Here is a 16210-nt window from a genome sequence, read left to right on the forward strand (position 1 = left end):
GTAGCTACTTTTATTGAACGCCTGCTAAGTCCTAGGGGCATGCTATAGATTAGCTCATTTTTCCTCAAAAGAGCTAAGCACAGTAGGCAGAATTTTGCCTTTTCTATGATGAGAAGAGACTGGTGGAAATGTGACTTTCCAGTGGTCACCCCGCATCTGATTAATCAATAGCGGAGTCTGGGCTGCAGCCTGACTTGCTGGGTCCTACCTGTCCTGCGCTTGCTGCTCTCAGGCCCTCTCTCCCACACCCGGAGCTTAGGCTTCCCCTAAACAGGGCAGAAATGGGTTTCTTCAGATGATAATTACATACATTTATTCTCCAAGGAAAGATGCTCATGGCGTCACTTGGAAGGCAGACTTTATTTTCTGACCCCAAAGCATATCCTACCTCAGCGACTGGGCTGGCCTCCAGGAGACTCTGGCTCTTTCCAGAGGGATCAAAGGAGTCTCCTAAGGGATCCTTAGAAGAAGCTGCAGGTCCAGGGGCCTCCCTCCCATAGCACCCATGTAGATGGGGTGTTCCTGCTCGCCACTCACTAGCAGGTCACCACACTTTGCACTCTCAACCGATGCTCATATAAAATATTCAGCAAGGATCACCAGCACAGTGGATCCTTTAGCTCATGCAGGATAGAAATCAGCCATGGCTACCAAAGAGAGGCTTCAGAAGAATTATTTGTTGTATTGATTAACATAGCAGGTGACTGCCCCATAGGCAGAGTGGCAAGGAAATCAAGGGTGGAAACAGCATATGTACATTTGGGGGCTAGAAATTAATATATTCATAAGTTCTGTTGCAGAGTTATTACTGCACCTGCCCAAAATGTGTATATATGGTTTGAAATGTGCCTAGGGCTGTGCATTCCCCCTAGCCTTTAGCATGCAAATGCATGCTAATGAGAGTCGGAGTTACTTTGGGGCCAGCAGTTGTGGTCAGATGTGCTTACTCTGGCTTGATGCTTTCTTAGTTGTCTGTCTTAAACACAGACACAGTTGGGGAAGATTCTCCTGTCATTTATCTCAAGCATAGAGCGTGCAGTCCTTTTCTTTCAACAGTCACCAACTTAAACTTAACCCTGTGCTCCTTCCTGCCTCACAAGGAGACACAATATGGTATAGTTGCCTCTGGGAAGAGGACTGCATGGCTGGGTCAGGGGAAGGAGGGACACATTTTGACCTTTTTTTTTTTTTTTTTAACTCTCCTTCTTTGTTTCCTTTGAATTTTGAAATATATGACTATGGTGTCTATTAAAAAATAAATAGATTTTTTTGGGGGGGTGGTGGTGGTGGTGCTGGGGATTGAACCAGGCCTTGTGCCTGCTAGCAAGTGCTGTACCACAGAACTCCATCCTTAACCCCTTAAAAAGTAACGTTAATTCTAAGCCATCCTCAGCAACTTAGCCAGACCCTGTCTCAAAATAAAAAATAAAAATTGGCTGGGGATGTGGCTCAGTGCTTGAATGCCCCTTAGTTCACTCCCTGGCACCTCCCCAACCCCTCACATAAAAAAGTAATGTTAAAAAAATAAAGTTGATACCAATATATGTTTGGGGAAAGGGGAAAGTTGCAAGTAATTTGTTTACTATAAGCTAGTTTTTATGTTTTTACAATTGTATGTGTGTATGTCACATGGGACCCATGGGACATTATGGGCCTCCTGATAGGAAACCATAAGGGAACATCATTTCTGTTGAATCTCCGCCAAAACGGCAGAACCTGCATCTGATCATGAGGACATGGAGTGGGGGGGTGCGCAAACCTTGAGGGGCTCTCTGCAAAATAATTGGCCTCTTCAAAATGCCAAGATCCTAAAGACAAAGAAAGGATGGGAACTGTTCAGATGAAAGGAGAATAGAATCACAGCCATCTAAATGTAGTTGTGTGGTCCTGGATTCCATCCTGGGCCAGGAAAAAAATTGGTAGGCGGGACATTAGTAAGACAGTTGTTAAAATTTGAATAATGTCTATAGACTAGATAAAAGTTAAATATCAAAGTTGAATATCTGGGTATTGTGAATTGTATTGTGGTTGTGTAAATTAATATCTATTTTTAGGAAATACATAATGAAGTATTTAGTAGTAAAGGAGCAATTTACTCTCAAATAGTTCAAAGAGAAAATAGATTTAAATATCTAAATACTTATGTATAGGTATCAAATAGAGATATATCTACATATATACAGGTATGTGTGCATTATGTGTGTGTGTGTGCATATATCCACAAATAGAGGCTGAGCAGACTTAATCTGCATATCTGAAATCTGAGCTACTCCAAAATCTGAAACTTTTTGAGTGCCAACTTGACACCACAGTAGAAAACCCCACATTTGACCTCTTGGGATGGTTCATAGTCAAGATGTACGTGCATTAAAAATATTATATAAAATTTCCTCAGGGGCTGAGGATGTGGCTCAGTGGTAAAGTGAGGTGTGAGGCCCTGGGTTCGATCCTCAGCACCACATATAAATAAGTTAAATAAAGGTATTGTGTCCAACTACAACTAAGAAATAAAACAAAAAAATTGCCTTCAGTTTACATGTATAAGTTATTCATGGAATATAAATGAATTTCATGTTTAGTCTTGGATCCTAGCCCCCAAAATAGCTCATTATGTATTTGCAAATATTTCCAAAATCCAAACTCAAGAGATGTTTCTGGTGCCAAGCAGGGATACAGCCTGCAGGTAGACAGCAAGAGGAGAGAAAAGAGAGAGGAGAAAGAAGGTGGGCAAAATATATCTCCTGGTAAAGGGTATGTTCAGTTTCTTTGTATTATTGTTGCAACTTTAAGTTTGAAATTAATTAAAGAACAATAGAAAGGTATAATGTGAAATCTTATTAGTGTTTATTTCTATACTTAATTATTAAGTTTTCTTTTTGCTTTTCTTCTGCATCTTCCTCTTCATTTTCTTCCTCTTTTTCTTTTATAAAAGCAATAAAAATATATGGTAAAATGATTAATAATACTCACGCTTGCTGGGCCGGGGTGTAACTCAGTAGTAGAGCTCATGTTTAGCATGCAAGAATCCCTGGGGTCAGTCCTCCACACCAAAAATAATGACAATAAGAACAATCCCAATGCTAAAACTGTTTCTCCAGAGATGGATGCTGTGGGATACACTTGTACTTGCACTTATTCTAAAGGCTGAGGTGGGATCACTTGAGGCCAGGAGTGTGAGGCCAGCCTGGGCAACATAGAAAGACCCTGGCTCACAAATCAGAACAAAACAAAAACACAAGTTCCCAAAGAGTGAGTCTCCCTCCCAGCTCAAGTCCCTAGGCCTCAGAGCTAAGCAGCAACATCTGGTTCCGGGCCTCCTGGCAGATGTGTTCCAAACCTGAGCAGCTAAACTGTTCTCCCCATTCTCCCTTCCACAAATGTTGGCTTCCTGATCCACACAATCTGTACCTTACTTTTCTCCAGTTAACGTGCTACCTTCATGATTCTTCTATATGGGGACATTTAAAGCAACCTTGTGTTTTTATGAGCTGTCTAGAAATCCACCGCATTGACACACCATGATACGTTGGTTCCATTCCTATTGTCATAAACATGTAGGGCTCTTCCAAGATTGCAATGAATGCCACCGACTTCTTGGTGCGTGATGTGTACATCAACATACGGGATCATTCCCTGCAGGCAGAGTCACTTGGTGAAAGCACAAGTACCTTTCCCATTTGGGTGCACCTGTGTGAGCATGCCCACTTCCCCAACAGCCTACCCACACGCACGCTTCACATTTTTGGACCTCTGCCTATCACACAGATTTTTGAAATGCTTTCTGGTTGTCGTTTTAATTTGCATTTATATTATTGGAAGCGTGGACTAGTATCTTATCACATGCTCTGAAAGACATTTGCACCATTTTCCTCAATCTGTGATCTCCTCTTGCTCTTACATGAACCCAGCCCTCCCCAGGAGAAATCCTTGGTGTTCATCCCAGGCCGAGGTCTCCCTGGGCCCCTGTGGGTGCAGAAGGAAAGCATTAGAATCTTCTGATGCCTTTGGACCACCACCTCATCACGGCAAGGACTTCAGCCTTCTTGCAGGTTTTCTAGCTATAAACTCAAACATGATCATTAACCCCAGTTACTGGGTGGGTGACTCGGCCCAGGCCCAGGCAGCCTCCCTGTCCCTTGAAAGGCCTCTCTTCAGACTGTGCGTGGTGCCTGCCTGCCCACCCACCCGCAAGAAGCAGAACTTCTCAGTTCCTCCAGTTTCTGTTTCTTCCAGTTGCGATGGGAACAGAATGCTTTATTCATCAGGAAGCCCTGAAAGGCGCCTTTGTGCCTTCTGGGAATCTGCCCAATTTTCTCTGAAAAAGCAAAGACTCGACAAAAGCTGGGGTCCAGGAACCCAGGAGGTCAGGCCCTGGCTAATGAGCTGTGGGCTTCTCGCTCATTAGTAGGCAAACACATGCAGAGCAGACTTGGGTGACCTTGGCAGGTGACCTCTGTGAGCTGGTGTTCTCATCCTAAATATGAATTTACAATAGTAACCCACTTTGCAAGTGAGACGCTGTTGTCTTGGGGTACAGAAGAAGTACAGAAAGGCTATTTTGTGATCACGGACAAACCGAATTGGAAGCGATTCACTCGCCCGACTTTTCCTCCAAGGAGAAGCCAAGAAAATAACTACTGAACTCGGAAAATAAATCCAAACCTTTGCTTTGGGGTTGAAACTCAGAAATTTCTCATTATGCCATTTACCCTCAAGGCAAAAAACAAAACTCTTGCCCTGCTCCTAAGGCTCTGTGTGATTTGGCTCCTGTCCACCCCCTAACTGCCAATCCACCTCTTGGCCTTGGCCTTAGGCCCTGGGCCCTGGCCAACGTGGACCTTGCTCAGGTCTGTGAACACTTAAACCTAACTCACCGCCCCTCCAGCCTCTGATTATGGAAGCTTCCTCTTACCTGGAACATCTTCCCACCTTTCTCCACCCTGAGTAATTCCTGCTCCGTGTTCGGTGTCAGCTTAAGCATGACTTTCTTGGAAGGAGACAGGGGCTCCCGAAACCCGTGCTGGGACTCCTGCCAGTTCCATCTTGTAAACACACACTGCATGTGTGTTTCACTTCTGATTCTGTCCATGTTCTTGCTGGACTGCAAGCTCCGCAGGGTATGTTCCCAAGCCGACACCATGACTGGCACATAGAAGGTCGCTGAGCATTTGAGGCAGGAAGAAGGAGGCCAGAAGGGAGGAAGGAGAGGACAGGCCGTGGGAAAGCCACGGTGGGGGATGTTGTATTTGCTCCCTGGATTCCCACCACCAGGGCAGGCCCCCTGGACATGGGGACAGGATGAGGCTATCTAATGGTGGCACTTATAGGAACAATTTCTTTGCAATCCTCTTCTGAGCTTCCCCAGCTACCTTGCTCTTCTGCTTTAGGAAGCTTCAAAGACATTTTCACACCCTAATTACCCCCACACTCTAGTCCCAGGCAGCAGCCAGACTTGGCTCCAACACTCCCAGTTGCAAATTAGGAAACTGAGCCCCACAGTGAGCAGCTTGCCTGGGGCCTGCAGGAAAAAATCAGCCTGAAAGGCTCTTTGTTCCTCAGGAAGCAAGAACTGGCAGCTGAAGGTACTTTGGGCTTCAGGTCACTTACTGAAAGATGTCACTTGATTCTCTATTAAGTATTTACTCAGCTCAGGGGCTGCAAAGAGGCAGCACCCCAGCCACCAAGTGTGTGATTTTGGAGGATCTCAGCTTTTTTTTTTGTAATGGGGACTTTTACATAAAAATCTAGATATAGGGATTCTCTTGAAATATCAAAAAGCCTAACAATGCTGGACTCATGGTCTCCACTTTCACAAGTCTAAGGCTGGCTGGAGTGGAGCAGTTGTTGCCTCTTTTACACAGGGCGCATTTTATCCAATCTGCCACAGTCCCCACTGCTTCCTTTTGCCTCTGACCCGGCTGACTTTACTGAAACATGAGTAAATGCTAAACGCTGTAGGTATTTGATCCACAACTCTATAAGCACCTCTTTTCCTTTAGTTAAGACACTTGATCATCTACACTGGTTTCTCTCAGTTTCTGAGAGAGAGAGAGAGAGAGAGAGAGAGAGAGAGAGAGAGAGAAAAGCTCTTTCCAGCCACAGGGCCTTTACATATGGTGTTTGTGCTGCCTGAAAGGGTCCCTTCCATTTTCTGAATCACATTCACCCTCATATGCTTCACTCTCATATGCTTGTAGTTATCTTCCATGCCACATATCACAATTTGTAACTATTCAATTTTTTTTTTTTAAATTGTCGATGGACCTTTATTTCCTTCATTTATTTTTATGTGGTGCTGAGATTCAAACCCAGGGCCCCACACACGCTAGGCAAGTGCTCTACCACGGAGCTACAACCCCAGCCCAGACTAGCTGTTTTTACGGATTGTTGTATCTGCAGCATGCATCCCAGAACCTGGTGCATCTTAGGAAACTGGTGGACATTTGTGGAATGAACACAGGAGCTGGTCTCTGCCAGGCCTATGGGCATCCATTCAAGGAGACCAGCATCCCATCTTCCTGCAAGTTGGTCAGAGGGTATCACTTTCCCGGCCTCCCAGTGGGATTCCCTCAGACTCCTGTTTGCGGACAAGTTCCCCCTTCCCAGAAACCCTGGGATGAAAGGTGAATAAAAACACTCAGGGGCATTTGCACTCAAACCTGGTCCATGTGTCAGGCGGATGATCAAAGCCATAGTGAGATGACAGGCTACAAAATGGAGAAAAGGAAGCTTGGCTGGACTGAAATCTTCATCAGAGCAGATGCAGAGAGAGGGATGCCAGTCACCTCACCTCAGCAGAAGGGAAGGGCATCCTCGGAGTTTAGAAGAGTTCAAGGCAAAGCGACACCCTTCCCCCAACCTACTCACTCAAACAGATCTTAGAACACATTCTGCCCCACAGGTTAGGGTGGGCCACAAATAAAAACAGGGCGAGGAAGACTTCAACTTTTAGGTGACATATCCGAGGCTAGTGACAGGTAGTAGGTTTGAGGACCATTTGTAGATGTGTGATCAATGTTTGGCCCAAATTCAATGAATAAGAGAGAGCTTCTGAGGCCCTCAAGTGGGCCAGGCTGAAAGTCTGGTCCCAGAGGTTTACATGGGTTTTAAGAGGCTCCGTGTCCCTTAAGCTTTTGGTTTCCAGGGTAGCCTCCCAAAATAGGACCCTGTGGGCTACTCTGCCTGAATTGTTCATGAGGAGAGTATTTAAAAGTAATAGAGAAATTTGATCAATGTTTAAAAACTGCAATATTCCCTCTACACACACACACACACACACTCCAAATTTCCAATTTCTCAGTAAAATCGGAAGAGGTGGTGATAACCTTTATTCCCAAAGCCCAATATTCACTGGAGCTTAGGCAGATTGCCACAGTCCCCACCATCCCCAATTACCTACAGTCAGCCCACTCCACTTTTCTGATTTTTGAACATGGAACCTGAGGCCTGGTGCATGCTACACACGTGCTGAGCTACACCCCCAGCCCCAACCCCACTCTTCTGTTTTAACCACCCCGCTCCTGAATGCACTTCAGTTTGAGACCCCTGAAGCTTCCCCAGAAATTCACCAGCTCCAGAGACTGTGGCTTCTAAGGTAATTCCTGCACCAAGACAGGAGCCACCTGTTCCTGGCTGATCTGGAAACCAAGGGAACTCACTCTCCCCAGCAGCCCCACCCCCAGCCCGCATCCCGCCCTAGCCTGCTGACAACTTGTCCTGGGCCTCCAGCACTGGGCCAAGGACTTCAAAGCCAAGCAAGATCCAAATTTAGCTGGCACAAACCCTCTCTGGCTTCAACCTGTTTTCCTCTGCCAGGCCGAGCCTTCCCACCTCTGCTTACTTCCTATTAAAATTAACAAGCGTTGTAGCCGGCATCAAAGGCAGGGCTGCACATTTAACACTCCAGGCAGGCCCGGGCTGGGATCTCAGCCCCCACCCCATCCCTTCCAACTGAACTGGGGGAAACGGTTCAGCCCGGAGCCAGAATTAGAACAGCGCTCTCCTCGTCTGTTTGATATCTGTACCAAGGAAAATTCCAGGGCCAGCAGAACATCCTCATGGTAATTTTCTTCAAAGTGCCTTGCAAAAAAAAAAAAAAAACTAACCAATTATTCTTAAGAGGCACCCACAGAGAGATATATAATTATCTCCATTTTATTGGCAAGGAAACTGAGGTCAAGTGGCTTGCCCAAGGCCAGAGAGAGAGAGAGAGAGAATGAATCAGAGAAGCGACAGCATAGATCTGTATCCACTGGGGGATCCCCCAGATCTGGATCTGCCTGTGACCATCTAGGGGGTCCTGGCCACCCTTCCTTGTTCTCATGCTGGGCTCTGGAGAAGCGATCTTTGTAAAGACATTGGGGCAGTGACCCTGCAGACGCAGAAAGAGACAGCGAGCTCCATCATCTAGTCCTTTACGACACAGGGAAGCGATGCAGTGGTAATTAATCCCCTTTCATTATCCAACTGTCATCTTTATTTTTTTCCTCCCTGACATTGATGGCGATAAGCTGACCAAGGATGGTATGTCTAACTAGAGAAATCTACAGATAACCCGTTCCCTGTGGCCCCAGGTTATTGGTGAAATCCATCCCTGGTAGGTGGCTAAGGGCTGCGGATGTGAGCCTCGGGGTCTCTACCTGGGAGCTGTTCAAACAGAAGTTCTGCAGACCCCCAGAATTCAGGAGTGGTTGGGCGCTGGCGATCTGGCAAGCTAACCGAGGGGGAAGCTAGGCAGAGCCTGCCAGGCCTGAGCTGCAGAACCCAGGCCCATCTCCTCGCCGGAGAAACAGCCCCAAAGTGCCTGCAGACAAGGAGCAGTTTGTGAGGTTTCTCTCAAAAGTGGCCTTTGATCCCAGTGTTTTAAGTACAAACTGCTTTGGGGGGATGTGGATGGACGGGTTGCCCCTCCAGAAATCTCAGAGGCATGCATTCCCCAAACAGTTGTGTCTTCACTGACAGCAGGAACAGAGCTCAGTTAAAGGGAGACATGCGTGAGCGAGTGCAGAGGACCCTGGGGTCCCAGGCTCATGTTCTTACACTAAGGGAGAAGAGAAGGAACTAGAGGCGGGAGGGTAACAGAGCAATGAGAGAAAAAGGGTGGGGGCAGGGAGCAAGAGAAAGAAGAAGGAGAAAGAGAAAGAGGGATGGAGAGTGAGAGAAGACAGAAGCTAGGCACCTTGGCATAAGCCTATAATCCCAGCGGCTTGGGAGGCTGAGGCAGGATGATCACAAGTTCAAGGTCGGCCTCAGCAACTTAGCAAGAGCCTAAGCAACTTGGGGAGATCCTATCTCTAAATAGAATATCTTAAAAAGGGCTGTGGATGTGGCTCAGTAGTAAAGTGCCTCTGGATTCAATCCTTGGTACCCCCCACCCCCATAAAATTGAAAGAGAAAGAGAGATTCTAAGATGTTGAAGAGCACACAAGCATCAGCTCGTGGGTGGTTTCTGGGTGTCTCAGCTCCCCAGTTTCACCATAAAACCTCTTTGCACTCTGGGGTGAGGAGTGTGGCACCCTGTGGGTCCTGGGGTGGGGGGTTGCTTAATCCAAGCAGGCAGTTCTGCAAATGGCCACTGTCCGCAATGCCTAAGACCCTTCCTGGGCCCAGGGAGCTTTTCCTCCCCAGTCATCTCCCTCAGCAGATCCATGATTAGCAGCTACTTTCCCCCTTGGAGCCTCAGGCTTCCAGTCTTTAAATGGGGTTGGGATGAGGAGAAGGTTTGGACAACGGCACTGCCCCCCCACCCCCGAGCTCTGGCGTCCCTCCTTCAAGTTGCATGAGTGGCATCCAAGTTCAGAACTTCTTGCTGTGAATGAGTTACCCCTGGAAGGAAGGGGCTCTGAGTAAGTGGGAGTCCAAGACCAACTGTGCCAACCTGGCCCTTCCCTCTGGCATAGTGCTTGAGGAGGACTTGGCAGCTGAGGATGCGGCCACCTCCACTCCCTGGACCTCTTGAGTGACCTTCCTGGGGTCAGTTAGCTCATCTTCTTCATCTCCCAAGGCCATTTGAAGTCTCCTCATCTGGAAAGTCATTAAAAACCAAGAGAGTGGGAAGACAGAGATATGTGTATATCTGGAATGCAGAGTGTCAGGAGAACAGTGGACCGTGGAGAAGAGACCTGAGTGGTCCCTGATCCTATGATCATGTGCTCAGCCTCTGCAATCAGTACATCAACCACCAAGGAAATGGCATTTCCTATTTGTCCTATCTGTCTCATCCAGAGGGTGGCCCCAAGTCTAATACAGTTTGTTTGTTTTGCAGTACTGGGGATTAGGCCCAGGGGTGGTCTACCTCTGAGCTATCTCCCCAGCCCCTTTTAAAAAAACTCCTTTGAGGGTCTTGCTTAGTTGCCCAGTCTGGCTTCAAACTTTCCATCCTCCTGTCTCAGCCTCCCAAATCACTGGGATTACAGGTATGCACCCAGAAAGGATAGTACAGGGTTTAATTGGCAAAAAATATAAAAGTCTGACAATACAAAGTGTTGACAGGATGTGGAGAATGGGTACTCAGATACATTCCTTTTGGGAGAGTAAACCCCTGCTAAGAGCCATCTGTGGATATCAGGAAGGATGCATCTGTGGATCTCTAGAATCTGCATGTCCCCTTCTAACAGAAGTCCTTCCCAGGCATCTCCCCAAGAGAAACCTGACACGTTTCACATAAGGAAATGCATATACATGGATGTTAATTTCAATTTTTAAAAGGATCAAAACACAGTAGTGTTCATGACATGAAAACGTGGGAACAGCTAAATGCCCATCATCAGGGAAAAGGATAAACTGAAATATTAACATCATATCATACTATAAAAGCAGTTAATATCATAGATAAAAAAAAATGCTAACCCAAAAAAAGGCCCCAAAATGTGAAAATCTGAATAGGGAAAGATGCCATTTTATATAAGCTTTACAAACCTATTAAAAAAAAAAAGACAATATAATTTTGATAGACAGCTACACATGTAATAAAAGTAGAAAAACATGCGTAGACATGATAAAACTTACTTTGTGAAACTGGTTCCCTGGTTTGGTGCTGGGGTAGAGTGAGATCAGAAACGATGACATAGAGGATTCTGCCCTCTTTTGAGTGTTTTGATCCTTTTAAAAATTGAAATGAAGATGGGCGCAGTGGCACACGCCTTTGATCCCAGTTTCGAGGGAGGCTGAGGTAGAAATATAGCAAGTTCCTGGTCAGCCTCAGGAATTTAATGACGTCCTGCCCCAAAACAAAATTAAAAAGGGAGGGTGGGCACAGTGGCTCACACCTGTAATCCCAGTGACTCGGAAGGCTGAGGCAGGAGGACCACAAGTTCAAGGCTGGCCTCTGCAATTTAGGTAGACCTTGTCTCAAAATAAAAAAGGTTTGGGGATGTAGCTCAGTAGCAGAGCACTTGCCCAGCATGTGCTAGGCCCTGATTGACAGGGAGAAAAAAATTGAAATGAATAGTAGTTGATGTTAGTATTTGATGAAGCTCAAAGATCCCATATTTAATTTTCTCTTTTTACATGTTTTAAAAATGTTTAAGACTCAGTATAATTTTAACAAGAGAAAACATGGAAAAACATTGGGCGGTGTGCTGTGGCCACCTGGGACTGCAGGTCCAGGCCTGCCGCAGGTCCTGCAGGCGTCTCGGGCAGGTTCACTCACTACCTTGCTAGCTGGGGCTGGTGATGACCAACTTTCTAACAGTTCCTAGTTGCCACCTATCTGTCACCCCCACTGTCCCCAGCCCACCCCAGCCTTAAAGAATAAACATCGTGTGTTTGAGGGGATGAGGGTGGGATGTGCAGGATGCAGGTTTTTGAAAGAGGAGCTGCTGTTTAAATAGGGCACACGCCCACCGCCCACCGGGCAGCCCTTACAACACACCCCTATGAGCCCCAGGGCTCTGAGCATGCGCAAGTTGAAAATCCCTAGTGGGGCCCCAACACCTCATGAGGAACCCAGAATTCACCTCGCTGGGACAAATGGAGGTGAAGGGCCAAGACCAGAGCAAGGGGAGTGGGACACCTAGCACACAACAATGACTGCTCAGTCTCAGAGCTGTCTCACATGCCACCCTGCCCTTGTGTGCCCTCGAAGAAACTCTGCTTGCTGTCTCCTTTTCTGTTTTTGTTTTCTTTTCTTGCGGTACTAGGGACTGAACCCAGATGCGCCATACCGTTGAGCTACATCCCCACTCCTTTATTTAACTTTTTATTCAGAGTCTCACTAATTTGCTCAGGCTGGCCTCCAACTTGTGATCCTCCTGCCTTGGCCTCCCAGGGTGCTGGGACTACAGGCTTGCACCACCTCACCCAGATGCTGTCTCCTTTTCTGATAACGACTGGTGTGCCTATCACCCCTATTGGAAAGGAAACCCCTTTCCTGGGCACCAAGGCTCAGGTTCACTCACCCTTCCAAAGGGCTACCCAAAGCCTGGCACAGTAGGCCCTAAACATGGTTGCTAAATGACTGACTAAAGGATAGAAGGGGGAAAGAACAAAGTGAGGAAAGGAAGGAGGAGAGGCTGGCCGGAGCTTGCTTCCTCCCTGCGGAACTCTGCTCCGGCTGCCAACCAACCTGGACTAGCCACTTTGCTGCTGGGGGCGCTGGCTGTGGGTAATTGTTGGCTTTGGCCTTACTCATCCTTCCTTGGGGCCGTGTGCAAAGCAGAGGGTTTCACTTGCCCAGTGGGCACTGAATTATAGCTGTGGCGCTGGGTCCCATGTAATTATCCGGGAGCCGCCAGCCCTGGAGAGTCTGTGAAGCTTACCAGGCGCACAGGTGCTTTGGGCACCGGTGGAGGTAGCTCCTAATTAACCTTGGCCTGATTTCTAAGCTCCTGGAGGCTGCTCACGCGCCGGCTGTGGGGCTCTCTACTGGGTCTCTTGAGTGGAATTGGGGGGCCAGGGGAAGTGGAAGTTGAGTGCGTTTGGAAGAGAAAAGTAGAATTTGTGATTGAAGGGAAAGAACAGTCGCAGCTTTCTCAGGCTCTATATTTCTGTCTGTCTGTCTTTCTCACTCACACAAACCCAAATGTGGACGCATAACACAGACATATGGACACACAAGCACTTGCAGACATGCCCACACATCCCCTCTTAGCTGGTGGAACAAATCTCTAGAAAAACTGAATGTATTTAAAGGAAATATGAAGAACATGACAGATGATGAGGACCTGCAGAGCATCTCCCCGATGGTAAAATGCTTGGCATCCGTCTGCCCAGTGGGCAGAACTAGGCCCAGAGGGGAGGCACCCTCACAGCCCTCGGGGAGGGGGAAGAATACGTGGCAGTGGGTGGGGCAGGGGCTCCGCCAACCTTCCAGCCAGGCACCCCTCCCCAAGGCCCAGCGCCTGGTGTTTGGAGGCCTCCGCATGGTGGATCCACCTCCCTGAACAGGATGGATCTGTGACAAGGAAGATTCTCCATGGCTTCCCACGTCTCCCTCGAGCTTTCTACCCCGGGATCTCCTGTCTTTCCACCTGTTCTCATCTCCCTTTTAAAGATGACAAACTGACGTCTGGAAAGGGGACCTGCCTTGGCAAGTCCTTGGGCTGACCGTGACCCCGTGTCAGGTTGCCACTAGCCAGCCGCTCCGCGCGTGGAATCTTAGTGAAGGCTACCGGGGTGGGAACCTGCCTGGTTCTCTCTCTGTGAGTTGGCCCACTTGATGGCAGAGACAAGGGAGCTTATCTGGGAGCCTCCAGGATCCAGGATTGGAAACAAGCGTAAAGGAGGGCAGCCCCGGGTCCTCACTGTGCTCTCTCTCTAGGGTGGGAAAGGCACACTCGTGTGTAAGGAAGACCGGACCAAGCTCGCTGGACGTTAGGGTTGGTGAGCTGGAGGCAGGGGCATTCAGATTACGTTTCCTTGAGATTCCACTTTATCAGATGGGCAAGGATTTCAAAGTCTGAATACAGGAAATATCAGAGGAGCTGGTGGGGAAATGGGGCCCCCCAGCAATTGCTAGAGGGAATGTAAGATTGGCGTAGGGTCTTTGGAGAGCCACTGTTCCCTACGGCCTCATCATCCTCCTTCTAAGGATGAGTGAAACTTGCACCCTCATCTATGTGACATGAACGGACATGCTCCCCACACCCCAGAATTTTCATAATAGAGAACACATGGAGTCACCTATATATCTGTTAGTAAGAGTACAGATAAGGAAAATGTGACATCTTCGTACAATATAGATGAGTTACGTCTCAGCATGGATAGATCTCAAAAACATCCTTCCATTACGGTGTCCCTTAGGTATTTTTTTAAAAAACACACAAAGCAATGCTATATACAGATTTATGCACGTGCACACTTATTAAAAAAAGTATAAAAACAAAAACTTGAAGGATACACATGAACTCCACAATTGTCTTCTTCACAGGAAAGAGGGGAGGATTGAGGGAGGGAGATGAAGGGGACTTGGATAGATTAATTCAACCAACTGAGCACCCACATACATGAGGTACTTCACTGAGGACACAGTATACAGCAGGGGACAAAGCAGTCCAAAATCCCTGTCCATATGGAAAAAGAGTCAGGCAATAATATAAATAAGCAAAATATACAGTATATTTAATGGGAATAAGTACCAAGGAAGAAAAGAAAGCAAACAGTCTCATAAAGAAGTGTTAAGAGGCAGACATTTTAGGTAAGAGGGCAGAGAAGACCTCACCTGAGGGAGATGAAGAGTAAGCAGAGCAGATGTCTAAGGGAAGATCTTTTAAGGATGTGCAAAGGCCCTGGAGCTGAAGCATGCTTAGGGAGTTCAAATAGTGAGGAGGCAGAGAGGCTGGAGTGGAGTGAGGCTGGAGAGAGCTTTAAGAGATAAAGGCAGAGAAATAACAGGGGCTGACCACGGGTAGCCAAGAGCTTTGTTGTCTTCTCATGGGATGGAAATCCTCTGAAGGATTCAGAGAAGAACAGTGACATGCAACCTTTATTTTAATAAGATCACTTTGAATGTGTGTGGCGAACAGAGAGGGTGGCTCAGGTCAAGAGGACAGCCATAAAGGGAGGGGCCAGGAGGCTGGTTAGGAGGCAAGTGCTGACGGAAGGCAGAGATGATGGTGGCTGTGACCACTGTGGAGGCCAGACAAGCCCGTGGAGGATCTGGCAGGGGGCGAAGTGGGAGCCAGAGCTCAGGACGAAGCCCCCCCCCCCGTTTCAGATGTCCTTTGACCTCCACGTGAAGCTGTGGAGTAGCAGCCAGAAATATGAAGACTTGAGTTTAGAAGAGGGGCCCGGACTGGACATTGAAGCTGGGAGTGACCATCCCAGAGGAGATGTTTAAAGCCAAGAGCCTGTTAATGTTTTATTTCTTATAATTAAAAGAGGTGAAGCAAATATGCCCCTGTTGACATCTACTAATTCTGGGTGGTGGATACAGTGGTGTTCAAAACACCAAGCTTTGTACTTTTTAGTATGTTTGAACTTTTTTCTAATAAACAATTAATTACTAAACAGTTTATAAAGCCACACAGGCTCCACACTGCTGAGGGATCCAGTCACAGTGCTTCAGATCTACAGCATGGGTGGTGGCCAGCGAGTTAAGAAGCCACGTTCAGACTCCTCCTCCCGCCAGCCTGGGCTCAGTACCTGCAGCATGGGTCCCATCTCTCTGGGCTCCTGTGCTGCCCTTTGTATATCAGGTAGCTGGCCTGACTTCTCAGCATTCTGAGGCTCCCACGTAGGATTCAAGGTGGTGGGCCACAGGACCCCTGGCCGATCTGATTGTTGCCCCCTATATTGAAGGCATAGTTCCATATATAAGACCAGAATCACCCCATAAAAGGGCTCTGTAGGTGGAAGGCCAATTTTTCCTCCAAACAGGTAGAAAGAGTTTAGCCCTGTGGTCCCCAGACCCCAGGACTCCAAGGGAATTAAATCCAAATATTAAAGCTCTACAATATATATTGCTGATGAATACAATACTACTTAAGATCTCGGGACCTATTGAGATCTTAAGATCTCAATTATGAGGCACCGGTAATAATAATAATATGAACAGCCATAATGTTAAATGATCATAACATTGTGCCAGGTTCTGTTTGCTACACATTTTCTCATTTTTAAAAATTTTTGGTTGTAAATTGACATGATACCTTTATTTTATTTATTTATTTTTATGTGGTGCTGAGGATGGAACCCAATGCCTCACACATGCCAAGCAAGCGCTCTGCCACTGAGCTGCACCGCCAGCCTGCATGTTCTCATTTAACCTTCA

At 47.2% G+C, this 16210-nt stretch overlaps 1 protein-coding gene across 1 annotated transcript in view; it reads left to right on the forward strand.

Annotated features, from left to right (window-relative positions):
* Mt4 (metallothionein 4) overlaps positions 1-16210 on the forward strand; it is a 44301-nt gene that overhangs the window by 21182 nt on the left and 6909 nt on the right. The window lies entirely within an intron of this gene.

The sequence above is a fragment of the Marmota monax genome, unplaced genomic scaffold, assembly GCF_021218885.2.
Source record: "Marmota monax isolate L192 unplaced genomic scaffold, Marmota_monax_Labrador192_F-V1.1 WCK01_AAM20220418_F8-fsc00024, whole genome shotgun sequence".
Lineage (NCBI taxonomy): Eukaryota > Metazoa > Chordata > Mammalia > Rodentia > Sciuridae > Marmota > Marmota monax.